The sequence below is a fragment of the Clupea harengus genome, chromosome 12 (assembly GCF_900700415.2).
Source record: "Clupea harengus chromosome 12, Ch_v2.0.2, whole genome shotgun sequence".
Taxonomy (NCBI): domain Eukaryota; kingdom Metazoa; phylum Chordata; class Actinopteri; order Clupeiformes; family Clupeidae; genus Clupea; species Clupea harengus.
Genome location: NC_045163.1, coordinates 15,891,067 through 15,901,846, shown reverse-complemented (window position 1 = coordinate 15,901,846; position 10,780 = coordinate 15,891,067).

The following is a 10,780-nucleotide window of genomic DNA, read 5'->3' as shown; positions in this document are numbered from 1 at the left end:
ATGGCAGCCGGGCCATAAGTGGCCATGTCACTGTCCCCCATGGTTGAGGTTTACTGTTGGAAGAAGAGGCATGAACATGTCATTTTGCAATAAGAAAGATTACAACCACAGACTGTAAGAAACATAATTCATCCTTTCAACATAGCATATCTGAAATAAGTAAACAAACTAACAACTGGATGTTTTTTTTTTTTTTTTAGTGACTGTGTATGAGGCAGTATGAGCAACAGTAAATATTTACCATTTATCTAATGTGGGAAACAGGTAATCATATTAAACCATGGGTATCTTGCTATTCAAAATGCACCCTACGGTCGTGGGGGAGTGTAGTAAATAAATAAAAGTGTGTTGGATTATTATTTAGCGGATTTAAAATGTTGTCTTTGTCTTTCATCAAGATGTATGGAGTGCAGTCTTTTTCAAAAAATCAAAAAAGGAAAAAAGACATAAGCAGATCTGAAAGAAGGTGTCAAAAATGTTTAAGCTGAGTGCATTGTCTCTTATTTAATATTTGAAGTGAAGTCTTCATAGAACCTCACTGAAGCCTGGTCAAAGGAGATACAACCTTTGCATTTGAATAAAAGTAGCTACAAAACCAGAATAGGTGATAACTGTCCAGCCAAAGACTGTGTACATCCCAGAGATTTTGATTTAAGGACAAAATGTGGAAAATATGTATACCCATCCAACCCCTATATGATTGTAAAAGGTTGTTTTGACTGAAGTGTAAAGTGTATTCTGAACTATAGGCATACATTTTCTTTGGTAGCAAAATATGCAAACATTTAAAATTTACCTTGGCCAACTTTAGGCATCTTAGAAATCACATGTCCACCGAGGCTGCTAAAATGTACATGTTCTCGCTGATTTTATCTCACATTAACTACTGCTTACCCACCTGGTCTACTGCCAACTCCACTACCCTTAAACCAGTCATGTCTCTTTACAAACAGGCTCTCAAAATACTTGACAACAAACCTAAATCACACCATCACTGTTCAGTCCTCCATAAGTACAGACTTTTAAGTTGGGACAACCTGATCACATTTAAGAACTGCTGTTTAATGTTCAAAATCCGGTTTAACCTGGCCCCCCCACCACTATGCAGCCTAGTCAAGTTTAGAACAGCAGCAACCAGTGCTACTCGAGGGGCAGCAAGAGGAGACTGTGATATTCCTTTAAAAAAAAGTGTATTTGGACAGTCGGTTTTCTCAGTTAGGTCAGCCCGGGAATGGAACCATCTCCCTCAGAACATTAGAGAATCAACCTCATTCAACTGTTTTAAAAGTAATCTCAAAACTTGGTTGATAAATAACCAAAAATGTGATCACTAGTGGGTAAGCAGTAGAACTTGTATATTGGGATTATATTTTATTTTATTGTATCTTATTTTTTTTGATTTATTGGCAATGTTATGTTTGATATACGGGGGGACTGCCAATTAAAAACTAGCCTTTTGGCTATAATTGGGTGCATTTACATTTTAATGTTCATGAATGTACACTGTCCCTCTTGATCAAATAAACAAATTGATTGATTGATTGATTGATTGATTAATTAACTATAGGCATACATTTTCTTTGGTAGCCGATTGGCTTGCTTGCTATTATTTGAAAAGGTAACTTAAGTTGCTGAATTGAGAGTCTGTTAAAAAGCAGATAAACTTACTTGTTCTTCCCAGGACCAGGTGAAATGTGCAGAACCGTCAAGTAGTCTAAAATTAAGAAAAATTAAGAGTAAGAGGTCAGACAATATATAACATATAAATGCAAATAGTAAACATTTTACAGATTTCACTGCCAAGCCAATCCAGCTCTCCCATGTTTCATAGAACATCAGAGTTTACCATGCAGCCACGTGTGCTGTACAGCTCTTCCCTGACAAGTCAAGCAGGTGACAACTTACTGTGCACTGGAACCCCCTAGTCTCTGCGAACCTCTCCAAGTCCTTTATATTGTGACCATCTGCAAACTAAGCAGGATCCAAATAAGGAAGGATGGGAATGGTTTGGTATATTTATATTTATCACACATGTTATGAAATGAGCAGCACCCATACTTCCATTACGGGATGTCGTAATGATACCTAATCTGGTCCATTTATGGTATTGACCTGTTTATTAATAGTATTAAATATATTATATTATTAACCTGTAATATTGATTATATTGGTGCATTGCTTCAAGCATTAAGGCAAACTCTGATATTGTAGCTGTGGATTAGCATTTGTGTCATTTTGTTAAAATGACATTTGCCCCTCTAGTTAAACATGCAGCTCAAAAGCACTTTAAGACTCTTCATGTAGTAGTTTTAATTTTGTTATGTAATACTTTGTTGTTTTGATTTGGTAATCGAAAAGGACATAATCCATGTCGGTGGGCTTGCTAATTCTTTAATTTAATAAAGGTTAAATGAATACACTTAGAACTGTTCATGAACTGTATTCTTTTTATACCACACACATATACATTGCAAGTTGTTCAAGGCCTTTTTTGGCAGGGGCAGAGCTACTCAATTTCAGGATAACATTCCAAAGATTGAGAGAGTGTGATTTATTGGTGGTGTACTGTGACGTGTGTGTTTTAATTTCTTTCAAATCTTGTATACTTATCCACACTTTTTGGTTGTCCAAGTAAACATATAGGCTATAGGCTCTTACATTGGAAAGGTAAAAATACTTTGAAAGTGTACTCAAGAACCAAACAAACAAACAAAAACCCTTTGACTCACTTGCGTGGCCTCATGACACTATTTATACTTCTGACCTACACCAGGGAAAGCATTTCAGGCAGTTGGCATTTTTATTGCCGTTTTTCCATGTTATAAGTTTGTTGTGCTTCCATCCGAGCTCTTGAAATAATTCAATTAATCACATTATGATGTTTAGAATGTCGTTACATTTTATTTACTCTGCAATGGTGAATGGCACCTGTTCAATGTGGTATTCTTAAATGAAGAAGAGGGTATAGCCCATTGCTATTCACACTATTTATGTTACAGTGTATACATTAGGTTGATATATATGCATGCACATTCAGAACAGTTACTACACACCCTAAATCGTTATTATGAGATGTGTTGTTCAAACGTAATACTGGCAGTTGCAGTTGTAATGAGATTCATGTGAAGTACATTGTATCACCTCTCTGCATTATACAGAGTGGCGGCTCCTGAAAAAATTCTCAGGGGGGGCAATTTTTTTGATAATGATTAAGGCGACCCATTCAGTAGGTACATTAAGTTAGCCGAATAACTCATACAGACCAGTGGCGTAACGTAGTAACGACGGGCCCAGGTGCAAGATATTATGACGGGCCCCCCTAGTGAACGCAAAAAAAAAAAAATCGTAGTGTTCCCTACTTCCGCAACCGCGTCTAAAAAAAAACGCTAATCAAAGGTGTTTGTTATCGATATAAATAGTGTTTAATGAATCAACCTTACTTATTTCAGAAGCGATGGGTGTGTACACAATGAACTAAGTCTTGTTTGACTCTCAGCAGGAACATTTCTTACCGTAAAAATATATAACAGAACGTATTCATTTCATTGAATAGTTTTTTGATAGTTTCTATAGTGTATGTAGGATAAGCATATGATTTTGTTATAAATTGCTACTTTTTCCCAAAAAATTATAACAACCATGACTGAGATAAGTTTGCCTTTTCAAGTGTATATAACGCATTTTACACTACCTCCTTGTTATGAACAGCGCGTATTTGAACATAAACATATCAGAGAAGAATTGACGCGATGCTGAGATTGGGCCCGTCGGGCGACTCCTGTCGGTGTAGTTAAAAAGGGGGGGCCCGTCGGGCAACGCGTTTAAATCTTTGGGCCCGTAGCCCCGACACCCCACGGGCCCAGGTGCAGCCGCACCTGCTGCACCCCCTATAGTTACGCCCCTGATACAGACAATACCTTTTTGTCCACTATTGGCAGAACACAACAGTAATATGTCCCCTCTTGCTACATAGCTAGAGTAGCAAGTTACAGGTGGAAAGCTATGGAAGAAAGTTGCATCCAGGAGCCTTCATAAGCAAACATGATGTGGCTCCACATTAAATTATCCCACTTTTTCATTATCCACGTGTCTCAAATGTTGTATGATGCAACATAGCTTAACAGGACACATGATATGTCCAGTAACATCATAAAGAAGGGGTAACATAAGTCAAAACCAACAATATTTATTGACTGATCTTGAAAGTATTGGCTTACAAAAGCAAAATAACATAAAAAATTATTCAGTGTTAGTGCAAGAAGCGAACTGTGAAACACACTGTGAAACCTATGAAAAGTGACAGTGGTATATGAAATACAGACCGCGTTAGCCACTTCACGACCGCAATTCTTGGATGTAGGATTTCCCTCCCTTTGTAGAAACCTGTTGAATGGATACATTTGGTCTAGGAAGTCCTAATTGTTTTGTTGTCAATTTATCTTCATTAGTACGCCGACTAAAAAGGAGTTTCTGTCAAAGAGCGAATCGAGTTATTGCACTGGACAGGGCAGCCATCTTGACAGAATATGCCTCCGTCGAAGCTGTATGACGTTCGTATAGGCTTTTACGTCCACTACTTATGACACGACATGGAGGGGCGAGCCCTCCCGGAAGCCATAGAGAATGCATTGAGAGCTCTGTTTTGTGAAAAATATGGATTTAACATGGGAGTCAATGGGAGAGGTCTGGGGCGATTTTCATTTCGCCCCAGAAGGGCCGGGGCCATTTGAAGCACGACTTTAGGCTGACTGAACGACTGTTACCTGATTCGACAATGACATACAGAGACAGATCAGACGGTCTAGTGGTAGAATCCGACAGAAAAAAAAGTATTACATTTAAATTTACATGTCATTTACGCGACTTACAAGGATATTGCGTTTATAAATCAGGAGTTTTTTTTTTTTCTTTTTTTCCTTTTCCCCTAGGCAGTGCGTCGCCCCAATCGCCCTTATGGACGAGCCGCCCCTGGTCCATTCCCTCTCCTGAGCCCGCCCCCTCAGGAGCCTATAAATTGGGAAGCACACGGGCGAATCAGTCTCTTTGAAAACTTCTACCCGAAGTGTTACAATCCAAGTGACCTTCGTTCCTATGCTCGATAAGTTGATCTTTGTGTGCTTTACGCTCATTTTAGAGTTGGTGAGTTATTCTGGTTTTTACCCTCACTAGCTCTGAGTGCTACAAGATTCGACTTACTGTTAAGAAAGTAGAGTCGCTATCCTAGCTGGTTAGCTGGCTAAGTTTCTGACTAGCCTGCTAGCTTCTTGCTACCCAACATCGGCAGGGCCCACGCGGAGGCGGCTCTCTCTGGCGTCGACCCAGCCTGCAGCATCTGTGCTAGCTTCACGCTAGCAAAGGCTAACAAGCGTCTGCCGTTCTGGGAGCGCACAGATGCTGGGAAGGCAGCGCCAGCTCCATCCGGGGGAATTCCCCCCGAAGGACTGCGCGCGTCTTCAGCCTCAGGCAGCACGGTGTTAGGCAGCCGCTCTGTAGCCGCAGCCGCACCCGCTAGCCTCTCCCCGTCGCCCACCAGCCTGGTGGCCGCGGACCACGAGGCGGTGGAGCTACCTCCAGGCTGTGAGGACCAGCCTGTGCCAGAGCTGGACTTCGGCCTGGACAACGAGAGTCTGCTGAGTCTGAGTCTGCTGGCAGGCTGCGCGGCGAGTTGGCGCGCATGCGCTGTGTCACCTTGGGTACTAAAAACGATCACAGCGGGGTACACGCTGCAGTTCGCCCGTCCCCCTCCGTCATTCGGAGGGGTGATCCAATCAGTGGTGCAGCAGGGACAATCTCATTCAGAAGCGATAAGTGTGGTGCCTACCGATGAGGCAGCATCAGGCTTCTACAGCAGATACTTCCTGGTCCCCAAAAAGGACGGGAACTATCGGCCAATACTAGATCTACGTTTGTTGAACAAAGCGCTCATGGCGTTGAAGTTCAGAATGCTGACTCCCCGCCGGCTAGTGCAGTTCATAAGATCAAACGATTGGTTCATCACGATAGACCTAAAAGATGCTTACTTCCATGTCCCGATCCACCCCAGACATCGGAGATTTCGGAGGTTTGCGTTCGGAGGAATAGCATACCAGTTCCATGCACTCCCGTTCGGCCTGGCTTTGGCACCGAGGGTTTTCACAAAGTGCGTGGAAGCAGCCATCGCCCCGTTGCGACAGCAAGGTCTACGCTTGTTCAACTATTTGGACGATTGGCTTCTTTGCGCTCGCTCAAGGGCAGCAGCGGTACAAGACTGCCATCTAGTGGTGGCACACTTGTACCGACTCGGCTTTGTAATAAACAAGGAAAAAAGCGTTCTGCGCCCAGGCCAGACCGCACATTTCCTAGGCATGGTTCTAGACTCCACCTCAATGAAGGTCAGTCTGTCTCAAGACCGAATAAATGCCATCAGATCATGCGTGCATCAGTTCCGGCTGGGACAGTCAGTCTCGTCCCTGTGCTGCCAAAGGCTGCTGGGCATGATGGCATCAGCCGCAATCGCTCTCCCTCTGGGGATGTTGTGTATGCAGCCTTTTCAGATGTGGTATCTCTCCTTGAGACTCAGTTCAACCAAGGACAGACACCGCAGAATAACAGTGACCTCCAGATGCAGGAAAGCCCTGGCAATCTGGAGAACCCCGCGGTTCCTCACGGCGTCAGGCCCCATGGGCATAGTGACGCACCGCGTAGTGGTAACCACAGACGCCTCCACGAAAGGGTGGGGGGCGGTCTGCGAGGGGGAATATGTGAACGGTCGCTGGTCTGTAGCAGAAGCCGTGTCACATATAAATGTGTTAGAACTGCGAACGGTCGTCCTGGCACTGCAGCACTTTCTACCCAGATTAAGTGGTCGGCATGTGTTGGTAAGGACGGACAACACTTCGGCATTGGCGTATATAAACCGCCAAGGCGGAGTGCGCTCCCCGTCATTGTACCACTGGGCGAACCGCTTGCTCCTGTGGGCAGCTGTTCACATCCGTTCCCTCAGAGCAGTTCATATTCCAGGCCACCTCAACTACGGGGCGGACCTGTTATCGAGGGGCGACCCTCAGGCAGCAGATTGGTGTCTACACCCTCAGGTGATAGATCAGATTTGGCTGTGTTTTTACAGGGCCCAGGTGGATCTGTTTGCTAACAGACAGAACACCTGCTGCCCACTTTGGTTCTCGCTAGGGGGCGACAACCCCCCACTGGGCGTGGACGCACTGAGTCACCAGTGGCCGAGCTTGGGTCTGTACGCGTTTCCCCCGGTTCCGCTCCTCCAGCTGGTGCTGGTCAGGGTAGCGGACGGGGGCAGGGAGTTGTTGTTGATAGCCCCCCACTGGCCCAGCCAGCTGTGGGTGGCGGATCTGATCAATATGTCAGTCTTGGGAGCTGCCTCTTCGGACAGACCTTCTATCACAGGCGCACGGGACAGTTTGGCATCCCCGACCAGAACTGTGGCATCTCAGGGCCTGGCACCTGAAAGGAGCAGGCTCCTAGCTTCAGGCTTGTCAGACGCGGTGGTGGCTACGATACAGAGCGCCCGAGTGGTGTCAACCCGGGCTCTGTATACGCTGAAGTGGCGCAGTTTTGAACGATGGTGCGCTGCGCGTCAGCGCGACCCTGTCAACTGCGCGCTGGGCGTCATATTAAAATTCCTACAGCAGTTGTTTGATGTGGGGAAGGCGGCTTCCACTCTCAAGGTGTACCTGGCAGCCATCTCGGCCTGCCATGCAGGCATCAATGGCAATTCCCCGGGCAGTCACCCGCTAGCGTCACGCTTTATGGCGGGTGTGAGACGGCTCAGGGTGCCTGATAGACACCTCATACCCTCATGGGATCTGCTGGTTGTGTTGCGTGCTCTCACAGGGCCTCCGTTCGAGCCCCTGGAGACGGTGGACATAAAATGTGTCTCTTTAAAGACCGCGCTGTTACTGGCATTGGCGTCAGCAAAGCGCGTTGGTGACATGCAAGCCCTGTCCGTCAGCCATCGTGCCTTCAGTTCTCGATCGCTGGGGACAAAGTGGTTATGCGACCTAATGCTGCTTACACACCTAAAGTGGTGGCAACCCCATTCCGCAATCAGTTGATTGAATTAGCAGTTTTCTCGCCTCCTCCTTTTGCGTCAGCAGAGGAGGAGCGTTTGAATAAGCTTTGCCCAGTACGCGCTCTCCGCTGCTATGTAGAGCGCACTGGGGCATTCAGACAATCAGATCAGCTGTTTGTGTGCTTTGGCGCACGTGCAAAAGGCAGACCTCTATCAAAACCGAGCCTCTCCCGTTGGATAGTAGAGGCTATCGTGTTATCTTATACGAGTTTGTCTTTAGATCCCCCGGAGAAGTTGCATGCGCACTCTACGCGGGGGGTCTCTTCTTCCTGGGCCTTACTGAAAGGAGTCTCAGTGGAAGAAATTTGTAAAGCTGCAAGCTGGAGTTCTCACCACACTTTCATTAGATTTTATATGTTAGATGTGGCTGAACCTAGTTTTTTACAAGGTGTTCTACAGGCAGGCGATCTTTGAATCCCCTGGCCTGAGAACGATATAATGATGTATGTGTTCATCAGCGTCTACGTGTTACGTTGCGAATGAACCATTCTAGGGTTGGTTTCCTACAGGCGGGGGATCACTGATCCCTGTCGCCTATGTATAAAGGATGTGCCCTATAATGTTCACCACCAGCTGCTGTATGAACCTCTAGGAGGGCAAAAGCAATGTGTAAGTTGGTGTGTGTGATTGGCTGCCACTGTATTATCACGCGGGAATGTATACGGTCCCATCTGTTATATCGATAGGGAACGTCTCGGTTACTTACGTAACCTCAGTTCCCTAAGCAGGGACCAGATGTAACAAGAGTTGCGTGTACAGTGTTGCTCTTGGATTGTGCTACTACGCTCAGTTTCCTTTCCAAGACTGATTCGCCCGTGTGCTTCCCAATTTATAGGCTCCTGAGGGGGCGGGCTCAGGAGAGGGAATGGACGAATCGCAGCCTTTCAGGCGTGAATGAATAAATGCTTCGATTGGAACCGTGACTAACGTCATGTCCCCCACCCGCCCGACACATGAGCTGCTTATGCTGTTAATTTAATTTCTACTCTATTTACAGGGGTGCAAACTCGTCACCTTTCGGCAAAATTCACCGTTTTTGATCCAAAATGTCATTTGTGTGATTCGTGTAGATCTGCAATAAAAATATTTTTAGGGGGGGGGGGGGGGTGTCCTCCAAGTAATCTGCGAACGCAAGCTCTCATGAATATTTTTTTCAAGCTTGTTCGTTTGGCCAACCCCATGTCACCATGACAGGCACGCTTTTTATTTCGGATCTGTTCGAAATGGAAGGTAGCTGCCCCGATGCCGTAATAGACATGTGTATTACAAGACATGTCTTTCGGGTGAAAGCGTTGGTTTTGAGCGGCCTTTTTAAGATGGCATTTACGGTAACGTGTGACGTTGGTAAGCTGCAAGAATGTTATACTATCTAACGTATAGGCTAACGTGCTAATTTCAGACAGTTGGCTGACAGAAGCCTCGCAAATCACATCAACCGTTTTTGCTGGTTACAATAACGGTGTTATCGGATAGTACAGTGTCTTTTTCTCTGTAACTTTTGAAAAATCTAAGCGTGAAAACGCAGAAAAATGTACATTTACATATAAGACATGGCCGTCAGCCGAGTTTGGTCCGGAGTTTAGCTGCTAAAGTTATCTTCTGTCCTGTCGTTTGAAGCAAACCTTTTATCTCTGGCATTGGTCTCCCATTATGTATTTATTTATCTATGACTTCACTGGATTGGAAGTCCATTTTCCAGGCTCTCGCACGCCCCCTTCATTGAGGCAGAGGTTAGGTTTGCCTCCCCTATGTGCTTTTTCACTGTGGTTTTATGATCAGCAAGACTAAATAGCTTCTTCACATACGTGAAATACATTACATTACCTATTATATGGATACAAACGACATATAATAAAAGTGTCTACAAATATTTCAGTGATGACAAATAATGAGAAAGCAAAAGTCATGCGCTCAACCCAGTGTGTGAGGGATTGCACAATCTGAGATGAGGCGCAGCTCGTCGCTGCCTCACCTCGCGAGTCGCCTCTGTTTGAACAGGACATGGTCAAATTCAGCGATTTTGATTATAAAAATGATCGGTATCATACAAAAATTAAATGTAAACAAAGATCAGTAGATACATATTAATATTTATTGTATCATTATTTGTTTTTTACTTTTCATGATGACTTTTACTTTTCATGAGGCTCTGCCTCCCCTGACCGCACGTCCCTATGTGTATGTAATCTGAAGCACCGAATCGTTTTCTACTGCCGGGCGCTTCACTGCAACTGAACAAACTTACCACTCTCCTACTTCAGTTTGGTTTCAGAATGAGAGAATTTTAGGAGGAGGATGCCATTACTGTGGCTCAACTAGGAGTCAGGTGCAAATGGGCCTTGTCCTGACAAGCTAGACTCAAAGAGTAATGTAAAGGGAAAAGAATATGTGTTCCCACTGTCACAGTTTTTCAAGAACACGGAGAAGCTAGGCCATGCCTGATGCAGCCTCTGTTGATTTTCTGTTCCTATAGTTGGCCCTTTTTTTGGCCTAATACCTGATGGAGATCTGTGACGTAATGTGCTTTGGTGAAGTGGACTGGAGTGGGTGGTCGGGAGGGTATTGGGTTGGCCTGTGCCCGTGCAACATTCAACACAGGAATGTTTATGATGAAACTGTTACCAGAGCACAAAATTGTTTACAACAGCACAAAGTTTTTCATAGATCTAGCCTCATAATTTTGTTGTCAAAGTGCAC